The sequence below is a fragment of the Lygodium microphyllum genome, chromosome 26 (assembly GCF_053477565.2).
Source record: "Lygodium microphyllum isolate KBCC chromosome 26, Lygodium_microphyllum_v1.1.10, whole genome shotgun sequence".
Lineage (NCBI taxonomy): Eukaryota > Viridiplantae > Streptophyta > Polypodiopsida > Schizaeales > Lygodiaceae > Lygodium > Lygodium microphyllum.
In genome coordinates this window covers 41,440,512-41,457,327 of record NC_141160.1, presented here as the reverse complement: position 1 = coordinate 41,457,327, position 16,816 = coordinate 41,440,512, and the positions used below count along the sequence as shown (strand labels likewise).

At 42.6% G+C, this 16,816-nt stretch overlaps 1 long non-coding RNA gene across 1 annotated transcript; it reads right to left on the bottom strand.

The window, feature by feature from the left end:
• Positions 1-15,704: 15,704 nt before the first annotated feature.
• LOC148013185 (uncharacterized) lies at positions 15,705-16,369 on the bottom strand. The gene is made up of 3 exons (XR_015688798.1): positions 16,172-16,369; positions 15,974-16,075; positions 15,705-15,881 (listed from the first exon to the last, which is right to left on the bottom strand). It is a non-coding gene; the product is annotated as an uncharacterized LOC148013185 (long non-coding RNA).
• Positions 16,370-16,816: the final 447 nt, after the last annotated feature.

Sequence of the window (16,816 nt, the reverse complement as noted above, 5' to 3'; positions counted from 1 at the left end):
ACAGTGCCAAAATCGGATCCCAAGGCAATCAGATACTGCCAAGACCAAAGCCGGTATCATGCGGGCATAGCATAAGCATATGACAGTCGATAAGCATGAATCCAACACCCAAGTATGTCATACAGATATCTACTAGTGAGTAGGCACACTCCCCAGGCAACGGGGCAAAGTGCTGCCACTACCAAAACTTGACACAAGTAGGTGAGTTCACAAAGATACGGATCCAAAATTGAGACTTAGCTCATAAGCATATAGTGAACCAAGACATATGATGTATCATCCCAAAAGGTAAGAAGTCCCAAAGTCTGAAGTGTCTGTAACTGCTCAATAGCATGTAACGACTCAATGCATAAAAGTACCACCTGCTCAATGTCTGATAAGCATTCAAGAATGCTCTCATTGGCACAAAAGCCATATGTATGAGCTCAAGAGATCAAGCCAAGGCAAGACAGAGTGCCAATGACATAAGTCCAAGACAATACATCAATAGTACATCCCGAACATGTAGGCGGTAGAGCATCCGTATGTAGCCTCCATAAGCATGCAAGACATCAAGTATATCCCAAGATACAACTCTGGCAAGCCAATAAATAGCTCAAGTAAGCTCTGAGAATCCAAGGTCAAGCCAAGACCGAGCTCTAGTAGCAATAGGCTCCAAACAATGTAACTAGCATGTAGTAATGGCATAGGCTAAGCATATCAAGACCGATAAGACATAAGCAACATACGTGCCATAAGTATATCCAAGATGGAGCATCCAAATGCTTTGCAAAGTGAGCTCAAGCTCAACCAATGATCCTGCATCAAAACGAAGCTCTATGTCGAGCCCCAAGTGTCAATACATCACCATATATATCCGAAACATAGCCCGAAAAGCATAGGCATAAGTATACATGAGTAAAATGACTTCAGCCCAACTGTGTACAGCAGTGATTTATTGTTCAAAACTGAGAATTTCAGCACCAAAATCAGCTCCAAATGATTGCCAAACAATAGGCATACATTCCCCTAACATCCGGGCATCAAATGGGACCAACTGGGCATCAAATAACAATGCCAAACAAGCTGTAGCATCAAATGTCAGTGTAACAGTGTCATAAACTGCATGTCGACTGTTATGACAGTCCGAAAATAGTGTTAAATCAGTACAAATGCTATGTCAACACATCAACCATCAAAACCAAGCATCAAAGCATGTTCATATGCCCAAAATGGAGCCTTTCCAAGTGCCAATAGAGGGGGAGAGCTGCTGTTGTGACTGTCAATGCTGAAGACACATATGGGAGGGCTGTGTGATTCTGCCAACTATAAATGCTGGTCCTGGGGCTGCAAAAAATGGTGGCCAAGCTTCAGAGGGGTCCGGTTAAAGCCAAGGAAGGCCTCAAACAAGCTCCAGCAAGTCTTGTTCAAAGGCAAGTGAGATATGAAGCAAGGGAGCTTCAATGGTGGCTGTCCCAATCTTGTTTACAACCTCCTCTGAGACCTGAGAACTGAAGTAAACCCTGAAGAAAATGATCAAATACCTCTGATGTAATGCCCTGAAGGTGCTCAACAATGCCGGAAGGTGCTCAGGAAGCCGGGGAGTGACAGGAGCTCGAAGGAGTCGGATATGGCTATCAGGAAGGAGACCCAATGCAAGTAGGGAGTCGATGGGATGTTGAGAATGCCATGAACCAAGCTCAAGAGTTGGAAAGCAAAGCTCTGATACCAGTTGAAAGTGAGTGACGGATCAAAGGTTGGACTCGAGAGCTACGGGGAGAGAGTAAGAGCAAGAAAGGGAGAGACTAGAAATGGGAACTCCAACAGTCACAATGTGTGACCGGGCCTTCCTTTATTCAAACTGTCACTAAAAGAATAAAGAATAAAGTGACAGTGACGGTCGCCCGCCACTTGCAGTATGCAGTGGCGGTGACTATTAGTGTAGTAATACAGGGGCGGCTAGGCAAAGGCGCCTTTACCCCCAACACAAGCGACCCAACCAAAAGGTCTCCTTGTAAGCTTCAGTGGCTGCAACATACTCGGCCTCTGTACTAGAAAGTGCCGTGCATTTCTACACCCTAAACATCCAAGATACAGCATCTCCAGCATAGGTGAATACATAGCCGGAAGTGGACTTCCTACTATTTGCATGTCCTTCATAATCAGAGTCAGTGTATCCCATGACTCTTGTAGCCTGGCTGCCATAGCATATGCATATATCTGCAGTGCCCTTCATGTACCTCATGATACCCTTCACGGCATCCCAATGCTTCTTGCCAGGTGTAGCCATATAACGTTCCACAACACCAACTGCAAAGGCAATATCTAGACGAGTGGCGATAATGGCATACATAAGACTGCCCACTACGGATGCATAGGGAATCTTGGCCATCTCGGCCCTCTGCTCATCTGTCTGCGGGCCTATGATACCTTCACATAAGAAGGCAATGGATAGCCAATAGGCTTTACGTCCTACATGTGGAAGCGCTCAAGGACTTTATGAATGTACTCCCTATGTGACAAGTAGAGGAGTCCCTGATGCCTGTCGCGTCTAATGCGCATACCAAGTATGTAAGCAACCTGTCCCAGATCTTTCATCTTAAAGCTCTTCTTGAGTTGAGCCTTAAGAGCATCTAGCTCATCATGAGCTTTCCTTCCTATCAACATATCATCCACATAGAGTACTAAAATTAATAAAGAACCATCACGGGCTTTCTTCGTGTAAAGACACGGATCCATAGCACTCCGGTTGTAGCCCTGTGACTGCATAAAGGCATCAAACTTATGATACCACTTCCTAGGTGCCTGCTTCAAGCCATAAAGACTTTTCTTCAATTTGCACACTAGGGGCTCCCTACCAGGTTCTACAAAGCCCTTAGGCTGCTCCATATAAATCTCATCATGCAAGTCCCCATGTAAGAAAGCCGTCTTGACATCCATCTAGTATAAATCCAAGTCAAGCTGTGCAACCAAAGCCAAGACTAAGCGTAGGGTGGTCATCTTAACCACAGGAGAAAAGACCTCATCAAAGTCCACACCATGCTCCTGCTTAAAACCCTTTGCTACCAATCTAGCCTTGTATACCGGCTTGGGGTGTCTAGGGGTACTTTTTTCAGCTTGTACACCCACTTGTATGGCAAATCCTTCTTGTGCGTAGGCAAGGAAACCAAATCCCAAGTATCATTCTTATGCAAGGAGTCTATCTCATACTGCATAGCCCTCTCCCAGGAGTGACTGTCACCCCTGCGCATAGCCTCATCATAAGTGAAAGGCTCTCCTGCATCTGTAACCAAGACATAATCCATCGAGGGCTTAAATCTATTAGGTGGACATCTGTCTCTAGTATACCGTCTCACAGCAGGCTCTGCTGGTTGCCCAGCTGCCTGTGCAACACCCTAACCATGAGCATCTGCTGCAGCTGTAGGCTATCCAACTGGCTGTGAGGGAGCTCTTGGCTCCTCTTGAAATATGACCCTGCGGATCTCAACAACTCTCTCAGGTTGCCGATGCATCTTGTCTTCATGGAAGACTACATCATGACTGCAGATGACTTTCCGTGCCTGCAGATCCCAGAGACGGTAACCCATCTCACCTGCATCCCCATAACCAAGGAAAATACATTTTACACTCTTAGGATCCAACTTACTTCTCTTGTCCCTAGGCACATGGAAAAATGCCTCACATCCAAAGACACGGAGATACGCATAAGAGGGAGGTTTTCTAGTCCATACCTCCTCCTGCAACCTAGAAATCCAAACCACTAGAAGGTGATCTCTTTATGATATGCATAGCTGTACTAACTGTCTCAGCACAAAAGCTCTGTGGTAGGCCTGCATGGCTAAGCATACTACGTACACACTCCTGGATGGTTCTATTCATCCTCTCAGCCAAACTATTCTGGGGGGGTGCAGGGGGTAGTCAACTGATGCTTAATACCCCTCTCATCACATAATTGCTCAAAAGCACGTGAGACATACTTACCCCCATTATCTGTTCTTAAGCATTTTAGCCTATACCCAAACTAGTTCTTAACCAATGCAAGCCATCTCTGAAACACACAGTCAAGACATCGGATTTTAGCTTAATGGGATAAGCCCAAACTTTCCGTGAAAAATCATCTATGAAAGTAACAAAATACTTTGCACCACCCATAGACTGACAATGCATGGGCCCATAGACATCCGAATGTACCAATGCCAAGGACACACTCATGCATGGCCTGCCAGACTTCTTATGCGTAGACCTAGTCTGCTTGCCATAAAGACAATGCTCACATGAATCAAAACATGCATAATCAAGGGGCGGTAAGTACTGCAAACTAGAAAGCATTTTCATTCCCTTCAAAGACATATGGCCCAAACGGGCATGCCAAAGAGATACATGTGGGATAGAATCCACATACAAAATATGATCAAGGGAAGAAGCGAAAACAATCAAGGGATAGAGGCTGCCAGCCTTGGCACCTCTCGCAATCACAAGTCTGCCACGAGTGATCTTCCATGTAGAGTCTCCAAAAGATACATGATAACCTGCGTTATTAAGCTGTCCAGCTGACATGAGACTCTGTGTCAAAATAAGTACATGATATACATCCTGCTCATGACAAAACTACTGCCAGAAGGAAACTACAGCCTAACATCACCAATGCCCACAATATCAAGAGAGCTGTCATCACCCAAGCGCACAGAACCCGAAATAGTACAATATCAATGAAACCACTCTCGGCAAGGTGTCACATGAAAGGACGCATCTGAGTCCAAGAGCCAATACTGTGCATCCATAGAGTGTATCTTTATCATCTGCGAAGCACTAGAAGAAGCTGCAAGGATATAATGATCATCATCAACATCCTCAGGCTGCATAACATTGATCTCTTCAATTTTAACACTGGACTTTGCAGGCACTATGCTGCGATCAAAAGACTTATCACGCACTTTGTATTTTCCCTTGTCTTTGCACCTTTCATTGCGCAGTTCATGGCATTGTGGCCTAATATGGCCCTTTTTCCCACAATGGTGACAATCTGCATTCTTGCCACGTGATTTGCTACGTGACTTCCCATGAGACTTGGACCGAGATTTCTGAGAATCCTATCTACGGCCACTACCACTGCCATGCTTTCCATATCCATCATTCTTGCCTCTAACTGTCATAGCATGCGACATACGAGAGGCATCCAAATTCTTACGGTTAACCTCTTCCTGTAGAAGAGCACTCTCAACATCAAATAATTTCAAGGTAGCAAAAGAGGCACATAATGTTGAGATATCGAGCTCCACTCGTGATATGCCAGGGTGACGGTTGTGCATTTATGTCACCGACTTGTTAGCTACAGATGCGGTTGGTACACTGCCCATGAATAATAGCTAGATGACAACTATCCTTATCTACTCTAGTTCGTGGCTCAGTTAGTATGCCACCTTAGTTAGTTGAGTTTGGTTTGAGACCCATATATAGGGTTCTTCTATTTCTCTGTACTAGAGTTCTTTTGGCTTACACAACTAAGAAGAGGAAAACTGTTTTCAGCCTCCACCTTTATGTGTATTCCCCCATTGTGTAAGTGAGAAAGCTACAAGTGAGACTCCTTCCTTCTCTCCCACAATCTTGACATGGTATCAGAGCCTGGTTCGTGGTAAGGAGCTCAAGAAAGCAAACCAAGTTCGCGGTGTTCTGGTAAGAGGACCAATGTTGCTTTCATTTTTCGAGTTTGGGAGCAAATATCTACAAGTAGCACAACCAGAAAGTGCAAGAGTGCATTGTCTCAGATTGAGATACCCTTCGCGGTATAGCAAGAGGGTAGTATATACTGCGGGATATGGCTTTAGCCCTTGGTTGCCCTATTTTTTTGATTCGAGGCCATTTCGGGGCCTGTTTTGGAGGCGGAAGTTTTCCGCACACACTCAAGAAAAGGCCCTGGTTTTTGCTGTGCGACCACTGTTCTACAGGTCGGTGAAAAGGTACCATAGAAATTGCATCGTATGCCTGTGCACAGAAACATTGGGAGTTACAGAATCATCCTTGTTGCCTGTTGATGCAAAATCGTCACTAGGAAGTGACTATGTGGTCAGATATCACTTTCGTCAGTTTTGCAGATTTGCCCTTGTGAGGCTGAAGCTGTGTTTTTTGCAGTGACAGAATTTTTTGCAGTGTTCTGTAATGGCATCTGATTCTCTTTCACAGATTGTCACTGAAAAGCTTGACAAGAACAACTTCCAAGCATGAAAGTTTAGAATGACAAATTTCCTTATAGGAAAAGGATATTGGGAATTCATTGTAGGAAATGAAGAAGAACCAGTTCTTCTTGATGTTCCCAATCAACAGCAAATGCAGGCATTTAAAGGATGACATGAGAGAGCCAGAAAAGTTATGTACCGGCTGTCTATCGGTATTTCAAACTCTATGATTATGCATATTCAGGATGCAAGTATGCCAAAGGAGGCATGGGATACTTTGTGAAAAATGTATAGCACAAATATGCAAGCCAGGAAAATGCAGCTCAAGCAAGAGTTGCACAATGTGCAAAGAGAAAGTATGAGTATCAATGACTACCACATGAAGGTGAAGAAGATTGCAGATGCACTTGCTTCCATTGGGTCGCTAGTGAAAGATGATGATTTAGTTACTGTGACCTTGAATGGTCTAGAAAAGGATTATTCATAGTTTCGAACATCCATTTCCATCCGTGAAAGATTTCCTGATTTTGAGGAGTTGATTGCTCTTCTAATTTCTGAGGAGCAGAGAAATGGTGGTGCATCTTCTTCAGGAGGAACTTCAAAAGAAGCTATCTTCTACTCAAATGCTGGAAGAGGTAGAGGCAGAGGTAGAGGAAGCCGATCTGGAGGCCGTGGTAGAAATCAGAATATGCAGCAAACTCAAGAAAACCAGTCCTATGGAGGAGGATGTGGTAATTCTAGAGGCAGGGGGAGCCAAAGAGGTCATGGTGGATGGCAAAGAGACCAAAATGCAAACAGCAATGTTGAATGCTACTACTGTGGTAAAATGGGTCATATGGCTAAAGACTGCTATAAAAAGCAAAATGACATCATGAATGGAAAATTGCAACAAGGAAATTATGCATCTTCTAGTAGATAGGGTGATGACAGAAATGAGCATTTGTTTATGGTGCAACACATGACCAATTCTATGACAAGTGCAGAAGAAAGCAACGATGTGTGGTATGTTGACTCAGGTACATCAAACCACATGACAGGTCATACAGAATAGATGCAGGATGCAAGGAAAATGGAAAACCCAGGATTTGTGGAGACTGATGATGATACTGCACATCCTATTGTGCAGATTGGAAAAATTCCTTTATCTATACAAGATGGGAAAAAGAAATACCTTTCGGATGTATTTCATATCCCGAATATCACCAAAAACCTGGTTTCTGTTGGTCAAATGGTTGAGCAGGGCTTGCAAGTTAGATTTAATCCTCATGGATGCTTTGTTGAGGATATGAAAAATAATGATCGCTTGATAGCAAAAGGAAAGAATAAGGGCAAAATGTTTACGTTGGATGCAAACATGCCTGAATTGAGTACAACAATGTTTGCATATGGGACCGGTGTAGTTGCAGATATTGATATCTGGCATAAACGCATTGGTCATGTTAATGTACAGTGACTTAAATCAATGCAAGCCCAAAATATTATTACAGGATTGCCTAAATTCAAGGTTGCAGAAATGCATAATGTATGTGAAGCTTGTCAATTTGGAAAACAGGCAAGGAAACCATTTCCTAGACATGTTCAAGAGAGTAAGAAGCCATTAGAATTAATCCACTCTGATGTGTGGACTACTAAAGTTGCATCTATTGGAGGCTGTCATTATTTTGTCACTTTTATTGATGATATAGCAGAAAAGTTTGGGTGTATTTTATGAAAAAGAAAAGTGAAGTTTTTGGGCATTTCAAAACTCTTAAAGCTATGGTTGAAAAAGAAATAGGCCTACAAATAAAATGCCTAAGGTCAGATGGAGGGGGAGAGTACCTCTCAAATGAGTTTGCAAGGTTCTTGCAGGAGCATGGCATAAAGCAGCAATATTCATGTAGTCATACCCCACAACAAAATGGAATTGCAGAAAGAAAAAACATGCATATTGGAGAGGTATCTCGTGCCATGCTCAATGAAAAAAACCTGCCGGCGGATTTTTACTGGGCTGAAGCAGTTGCCACAGCAGTCTACATAATGAACAAGACTCCCACTGCAACAATACATGGCATGACTCTAGAGGAGAGGTATACTGGTAGAAAACCAGATATTTCTCATTTGAAAATTTTTGGTTGCATTGCCTATGTTTATGTGCTAGATGAGTTGAGATCCAAGTTGGATCCAAAAGCTGAGAAGTGCATCTTTATTGGTTACTCTCTGCAGCAGAAAGGGTATAGATGCTATAACCCTTCTACTCGTAAGTTTACAGTGAGCAGAGATGTTGTTTTTGATGAGATGAGTAGCTGGTATAAACCATAAATGTGATTGATAATGTAGATGCACAAAATGGTAATGCTGCACAGAATTCACAGCAGCAGTCATCACAAGATATTAGTGGACCTGGAGTGTCCTCTAGCGTTGGTTCACATTCTTTGCCATGGACACGCAGATTGAGATCAGGAGAATCTCTTCAAAGCAATGCAGATAGTGGTATGTAGGTATCACGAAAACGAAAAGAGAAGATAGATCAGCCCATGTTTGATGTGAATGTAGGTCACTCTTATGTGGATGGTGAATCCTGTGGTTCAGAATAGAGCATTGATGATGAGTTGGGTATTCCTTCTGTTGTTACACCTGGAGTAAGGAAGACCAGGGATGTTTTGAGAGCACCTGGGAGTGAACCTACTTTGCGCAGGTCTACCAGAGCTAGGTATCCTGTGGATAGGCTGAAATATGATGGATTTACAGCCATTCACTATGCCTATATAGTCAAAGTGATACAGGAACCAGAACCCACTTCTTTTGAGCAATCCATGGGAAAAGAAAAATGGGAGAAAGCCATGGATGAAGAAATGGATGCCTTGGAAGCAAATGCTACATGGGAATTGGTACCTTTGCCTAAAGATAATAATGCAATTGGTTGTAAGTGGGTTTATAAGGTGAAGCACAATGTAGATGGTTCTGTGAATAGATACAAGGCAAGATTAGTAGTCAAGGGGTATGCACAAACATATGGCATTGATTATGAAGAAACATTCAGTCCGGTTGCAAGGATGGCAACCATAAGAGCAGTCATTGCTATGGCTGTATCAAAGGGATGGTCTTTACATCAGATGGATGTAAAGAATGCCTTCTTGCATGGTGATTTGCAAGAAGAGGTCTATATGGAGCAGCCACCAGGTTATGTGCATGCTGTTCATCTTGAGTTTGTTTGCAGGGTTGAAGAAAGCCTTGTATGGCTTGAAGCAAGCACCTAGAGCATGGTTTGACAAGATAGGACAATATCTTGTCACTATTGCTTTCAGATTTCCAAGGCAGATTTCTCACTTTATATGAGAAAAACAGAGAAAGGTATTATGCTACTTGTCATTTATGTTGATGATTTGATTATGACAGGTGATAGTGATGAAGATATTCTTCATGTGAAAATGCTATTGAAGCAGAAGTTTGAGATGAAGGATTTAGGAGAGCTGCGTTATTTCTTGGGCATTGAGGTGATTAGATCACCAAGTGGGATACGGCTCTTGCAGAGGCAGTATGAATTGGACATACTGTCCAAATATGGGATGACAGGCTGTAAGCCTATTTCAGTTCCTTTGGAGTAGAATGTGAAGCTGAGTGCAGATGCAGGTGAGCTTCTCAAAGACCCTACTATGTACAGACGCATAGTAGGAAGTTTGATTTATATGACTATTACCAGGCCAGATTTGAGCTATGTTGCTAGATTGGTAAGCCAGTTTATGCAGGCTCCAAGGAAACCGCATTTGGATGTGGCTAGACGCATACTTAGGTATGTGAAGTCCACATTGTAGTATGGACTATTTTATGAGACTGGGGTTCAGATATAGTTACATGGATACACTGATGCTGATTGGGCTGGTAGTATTTCTGATAGATGATCTACTAATGGATATGTATTCTCTTTTGGGAGTGCTGCAGTCACTTGGAGCAGCAAGAAATAGCCTACAGTTGCCTTGTCGAGCACAGAGGCTGAGTACAGGGGTGTAGCAATGGCTGCATGTGAGGTAGCTTGGTTGCATAAGCTACTTTATGATATGCATCAGCCTACAGATGGGCCAGTTGTCATTTATTGTGACAACATGAGCAGTATACACTTGGCAAATAACCCAGTCTATCATGCTAGAACAAAGCACATTGAGGTGCATTATCACTACGTACGGGAGAGGATTTTACTATGTCTTATTGATCTAGTTTATGTCAGCACAGAGGATCAGGTAGCTGACATATTCACAAAGGCATTGGGCATAGAGAAGTTGCGCAAGTTTAGAGACCTGCTTGGTGTGCAGGAATTGGGATTGAGCTCGAGGGGGAGTGTTGAGATATGGAGCTCCACTCGTGATATGCCAGGGTGACAGTTGTGCATTTATGTCACCGACTTGTTAGCTGCAGATGCGGTTGGTACACCGCACATGAATAATAGCTAGATGACAACTATCCTTATCTACTCTAGTTCGTGGCTTAGTTAGTATGCCACCTTAGTTAGTTGAGTTTGGTTTGAGACCCATATATAGGGTTCTTCTATTTCTCTGTACTAGAGTTCTTTTGGCTTACACAACTAAGAAGAGGAAAACTGTTTTCAGCCTCCACCTTTGTGTGTATTCCCCCCATTGTGTAAGTGAGAAAGCTATAAGTGAGACTCCTTCCTTCTCTCCCATAATCTTGACACATAATGCAGTGCAAAATACATCCCATGACTCATTAAGAGTACCAAGCAAGAAAAGAGGAGCGACATCTCTGCAAAAGTGATGTTCTGCGAAGTCAAGTTCTTGAGTATAGCATGAAACTTGCTGAAATGAGCAAACATGGTCAGATTCTCCTTCATGCATAGATCCATAAGCTGCTTCAGCCAATACATTTGACTCGCTGCACCTTTCTTGTCATAGAGATTCTTGATTTTATCCCACAACTGCCATGCACTCTGTTCTTCCTCAAATACATTGTAATGAACCTGTTTTGTGAGAGATAATACAATAGTGGACTTGCATAACTCATCAAGCTCAAGCCATTCCTCATCTGGCATAGTTGCAGGCAGATGCCCACTCAACCTCAAAGGTTTGATCTGCGATTTCTGTACCAACACCTGCCAAATTTGGCTCTTCCAATAAGAGTAATTCGTACCATCAAGCTTAGTGATGTTGAAAATAGCATGATCAGTGGACGAACTCGCCATAATGCAAGCTAGAAGACTGTAGACAGCTCAAAACTGCTTGCTGTTTACTGTAGAAAATGACAAAAAAATCACCAAAATCGAGAGAAAATGGCGAGAAAAGTGTAACCAAAGCTGCTGTCCACCAAATACTATGAAAGTACATCATTTCAGAATATTTTAGCATGAAAAATCCATGTCAGTCTGAAGTTATATGCTTGCTGTAATAAATGACAATAGGGTACTGTGAGAGGCAATTGTCTGACCAAATCACCGCACCAAGTCAATAAATGACAATGAAGACATGACCAGCCTAAATGGGCATAAATCAGTACCAAACAGTCTCATCAAGACCCTAAGCAAACACCCAAACATGTCAGCAAAGCATCCATCAGTGAGTAGGCATACCCCCTGGACAATAGGGCAAAGTATACATAACATTGGCAAGACCTGACACTAGTAGGTGTATGCTCACAAGAGTGCAAAGCCCAAGCTCAGGTCAAAAGCAACTCCAAGATATCAATGCATGGACCATGCATCATTTAAGTGTAAGAGATCCCAAAGTCTCAAGTATTAGCAAAATGCTCAAATAGCATAAACCTCCTACTCAATGTTGGTCAAGCATACAAGATGCTCCCACTGGCTCAAAAGGCAGATAAACGAGCTCAACAACTCAAGCAAACCAAGTTAAAGTACCAAAGACAGGTAACCAAGGAAATGCCTCAATAGCATCCAAGGTCGTAATGGAAAAAACCAAGTCATAACGGAAAAATCCAAGTCAATGTCCAACTGCTCAAGGAAATACTCAAATGAATGTCGGGACAAGCTCAAACAATTGCCATCCACAGCCAAAGCATAAAGCATTCACCAAGACATCATAACCCGTACTGGGTAGCCTAGGCATAAGCCATGTCATAGATGAAATGCCAGCTGCAAAGAAGTGACAGTCAAACCCAAATCGAGCTCTAATCTCAGCTCAAAAGCATTCCGGAGCATAAACAAGACATGTGGCATAGTCCAAATACATCATGACATCATACCGAGTAGCCGCGAGCACCCAGTGACCAATAGGCATAACCCAACTGTAGCATAAATAGCTTCAGCCTTGAAGTTTCCAGCAGCATATAACCTCTGTAAATTGAGAAAATAAGTGCTCAATCCAAGCTCAAATCCATAGGCAAACCATAGACATACATTCCCGTACGTATATGTACTAACCAAGCATAATCGGGCATCAAATGCCAAGACTTGTAAGCATAAAATTGAAGTAACAGGTGGCTGCCCTGTTTTGGACAGATCTAAGATTGTTCAAAATAGTCAATGGCAAAGCTAAATCAGCTCCAAATGCGTCTCACATAAGAGGCATAACATCCACAAGTGATCCGGTATCAATAGACATCAGTAGAAGCATCACATAAGCCATAGGCATACAAATACATGCTGTCTCAGACCTGAAATCTGTTGCAGAATATTTTGTCATCAGAATTTGGCAAATTCTACATCACCATCGTGTCCGAAGCAGCGTGCCAAAACCCCAACTTAGACTCTTACCTTGCCTGAATCAGGTTCCGAAAGCCCGAGATATGACAAAAAGAGTGATTTTTGGGCCAGATTTTGAAACAAGCGCAAAAAAAAAGTGAGCTGGCTGGGGGGGTCTGCTGTCCCACGTGTCAACAATGGGGCCCAAAGGGGGCACACATGGGGGCCAAAGAAGGCCTACACCAAGCCTCAGCAAGCCTTGATAGGTTGGAAGCAAGATCTAGGTGAAGGAAGCTTCAAGAGGTGTGAGCTATGGCTGCCCACAACCTGTGAAAACCCTGTTTACCTAGACCTGTAGACTGAGATAAATCTCTGAAATAATGAAGCAATACCTCAATGACAATGCCTTGATGATGCCTTAATAGGCCGGGAAGAAGCTCAGGAAGCTGGGGAGTGACAGGAGCTCAAGAGAATGAGCTATGGCTGCCTGGAAGGAGACCCAATGCGAGTGGGGAGTCGATGGGAAGCTGAGAATGCCACGAGCCAAGCTCAAGAGTCGGGAAGTCGTGCTCTGATACCAGTTGAAAGGAGAGAAGGTTCGAAACTTGCACTCGAGAGCTATGGCAGGAGAGCAAGAACAAGAAAGAGAGAGACAAGAAATGGGAACTCCAACAATCACAATGTGTGACCGCGCCTTCCTTTATTCAAACTGTCATGAAAAGAATAAAGAATAAAGTGATGGTGACGAGCGCTCGCCACCTGCAGTGCGTAGTGGTGGTGACTGTCAGTGTAGTAATACACAAGCGACTAGGCGGAGGTGCCTTTACCCACAACATTTAATATTTAAATTTAAGAAATGAGTAGAAGAGATGAGCTACAATATATCATTATGCAAAGATAATATTGCATAGATTATAAAACTCCAATCTACAATTTATTTATGATTTTAACCAGCACGATTGACTAATTACAGTATGTATTATCACACGCTTGGATCACAATAAACTAAGATGATCTAAATTAAAAGTACTCAAAATTTTAAAAAAAGTTTGTATTCAAAAAATTTACAAGGATTCCACTATCTCAAGGATATGTGGAGAAGTACATTGTTTACATGTCATGGATTGCTTACTACGAATCTTGAATTTTCTATTATCTAACTTGAAATAGAAGTTGCAGAGGGGCTCATTGGACATTAATTGGATTTATTGTCTCACAAAAGAAATGAGCCAATGGCTCTCTGCACTAACCACAAAAGGATTATGACCATTCCACAAGATAACCACATCTATGAGAGTTGTATTTGTTTCATCTCAGGTATCTTGACCCAAATTGATCCACTCCCTTTGCAAAATTCACCATCTTCCATATCGAAAGAAAATGCACAGAGTTTCTCTAGTGATGAAATACATGTAATAAAAATAAAAATAATGGTAATTAAATGCGACTAACACAACAATTCATCTAAGCAAGATCTATGTCAATTAAAGCAATGCATTCGAAGTGGTAAAAAAGGTTTGCTTGAATGTGAGATCAGATTGGTTGACCTTGCACTCAATTGTCTCATCAAAATGTGTTTTTTTGACTTGCCACGACTCACCCAATAGCTGACTCATCCATTCCTCGGATGGACTTGCATTGATAAGTAATCTTTGTTTTCTTTAGAACATCACATGAACCAAACAAATGTGCAAACAATGAGAATGGGATAAACCAACTAAGATGCACATCTTTGGAGCATGTGGTGGTTTTCATAGCACTATTGATGTCATATTTTATCTTGGACTTACATGCTCCTGAAAACTCCAAGCTACCAATCAACCATTCACCTCTAGATAGTGGCAATGGGACATGCTGCAATCTATGGTTTTCTACTACATATAATGAATTATAAAAAAAGTTATTTTGAGTTGAAAGTTGATTTGCAGAGTTATTATCATAGATCAAAGAACCTATGTCTTCATGCCAAATAAGTATCTTGCCGCTCAAACATTCCACATTCTACCATTCATGCAAAGTTGATGGATATAGAGTTGTTAGTAAAACAAGATTGAATTAAAACACTGCAAATATTTTTAAAAATAACTTTGATATAAAAAAATAAACAATGATAAAATTTAAAAACTTATTATTTTGTTTATAATTTGCAATGTAGTTCTCGTCGTATACAAAGATTTGTTTATGTGTATAAACATGTTGGATCAACACTTCTGTTACTACACTAAACACTTTTCTTAACTCTAAAATTCTACCTTTCCAATGTTTGTTAGGATTTGCAACATCCTTATGCCTGACCTTGAAACTTCCTCGAGTACTTGGGTGCATCAAAATCCAATCCAACTTATAGTACTTATCACAAATCCAATTACCGCCACTATCTTTCCTATTGAAGACCTCCACTGCAAGTATGATACCAATGTTTTTCCTTCGTGAGAACATCTATAATAACCCAATAGAAAAGTTACCTCACTACAAGATATAGACCTTATAGCGACGTTTAAAGCGACGAAAATACAAACAACAAAATTTGCCCCCGTCGTCGCAAAAAGCGTCGTTATTGACGACGCCATGGAATCGTCGCTATAACCGTCGCTATATGCGTCGCTATTTGCGTCGCTATATGCGTCGCAAATGCGACGCATATAGCGACGCAAATAGCGACGCATATAGCGACGGTTACACAGAATTTGCGACGCTGATAGCGACGACAATAGCGACGCCTGCAGTAAATTTGCGACGCAAATAGCGACGGTAACAGAGAAAAAAAAATTTTTGTGGCAGGGCAGCAAGCTGCCCTGCCACATATAGCACTGTGTGATGTATGAGAGCCATACAAAATAGTTTCTGCACTGCTGCATACAAAGCGTTTGCAAACAAAAAGAATCTATACTGAAATCATAAAACTGATAGATGAAATAAATACATGATATCGCATAAAATGCGATTGGTACAATCATAAAACAATATCACTAATACATAGAAAATGTCTACATAGATCGGGCGACTAAAAACTAAAGGTATGTGAGCGCTAAGGATCCGAGGGCGAGCTACAAATCGTCGTCCCCCGAAAGCTCGTCCCTCTGCAAAGGAGCATCAAACGGATTCTGCAGAAAAAGAAACAACATATCAATCCACCATACAATAATGCATTCAAATATCTCATGGTAACTACGGACATGAAAGATGAGAGACTTACTGCGCCGCCGCGTCTGTACAATCGGTCGATCAATGATCTGAGACCGTGCCTCTCTGCATATTGAGTCTCAAGGCCTTGCGGATCGCGATTTGTAATGGAGTGCTGCAAAGAAAACAAAATGCTAACTGTTAGAAATATGATTGTCAGTACAAATAATATCTCAAAAAAACAAATAAGCAAAACAAAAGAGAAACTTACAAAGTCCTCCAAATATGTCCTGTGGCCGCCACTCCCAAGATGATGTACCGATCCGGCCTCGATTCGTGCCCTCGCCGCCTCCCGCTGCTGACTCCAACGTCCTGGCGAATTTGTAGCCTCCTCCCTCAGTCGGCGCCAGTCCTCTGCATCTAACCACTCGGGCTTTGGAGCCCCACTCTTGATTGCCTTGCGTGCGTCGGATCGTCTATGTGACATGTATGCACGCATGCAATCCATCATCCAGCCCGTAGAGAATCTATCCACTGCGGCTGGCACCGGGAACTCCTCATGCAAGGATGCTACTATGTACTCCTTGCTCCCCTCCGGTATGTTCCTCCAATGATCCAGGACGTTGTGCCGAAAAACTTGTTGGCACAACTCCCTCATGCGAGCTATCACCCTCCTCCCCTCATCATTCATGATGATAGCTCCTGACCTGCCATCCACTAGGTATCCATAATCCCTAGGAGTGTGCCTCGTATGGGCCCTCTCCCATCTCCGTCCACGCTCCTGGGCATATCCAGGAGACCCCTGAACATCCGGTGTACCGACGGGGGTACCCTCTCCCGGAGTGCCACTGAAAGGGGTGCCACCAGAGGGGGTGCCACCAAAAGGAGTGCCACCAGAGGGGGTGCCACCAAAAGG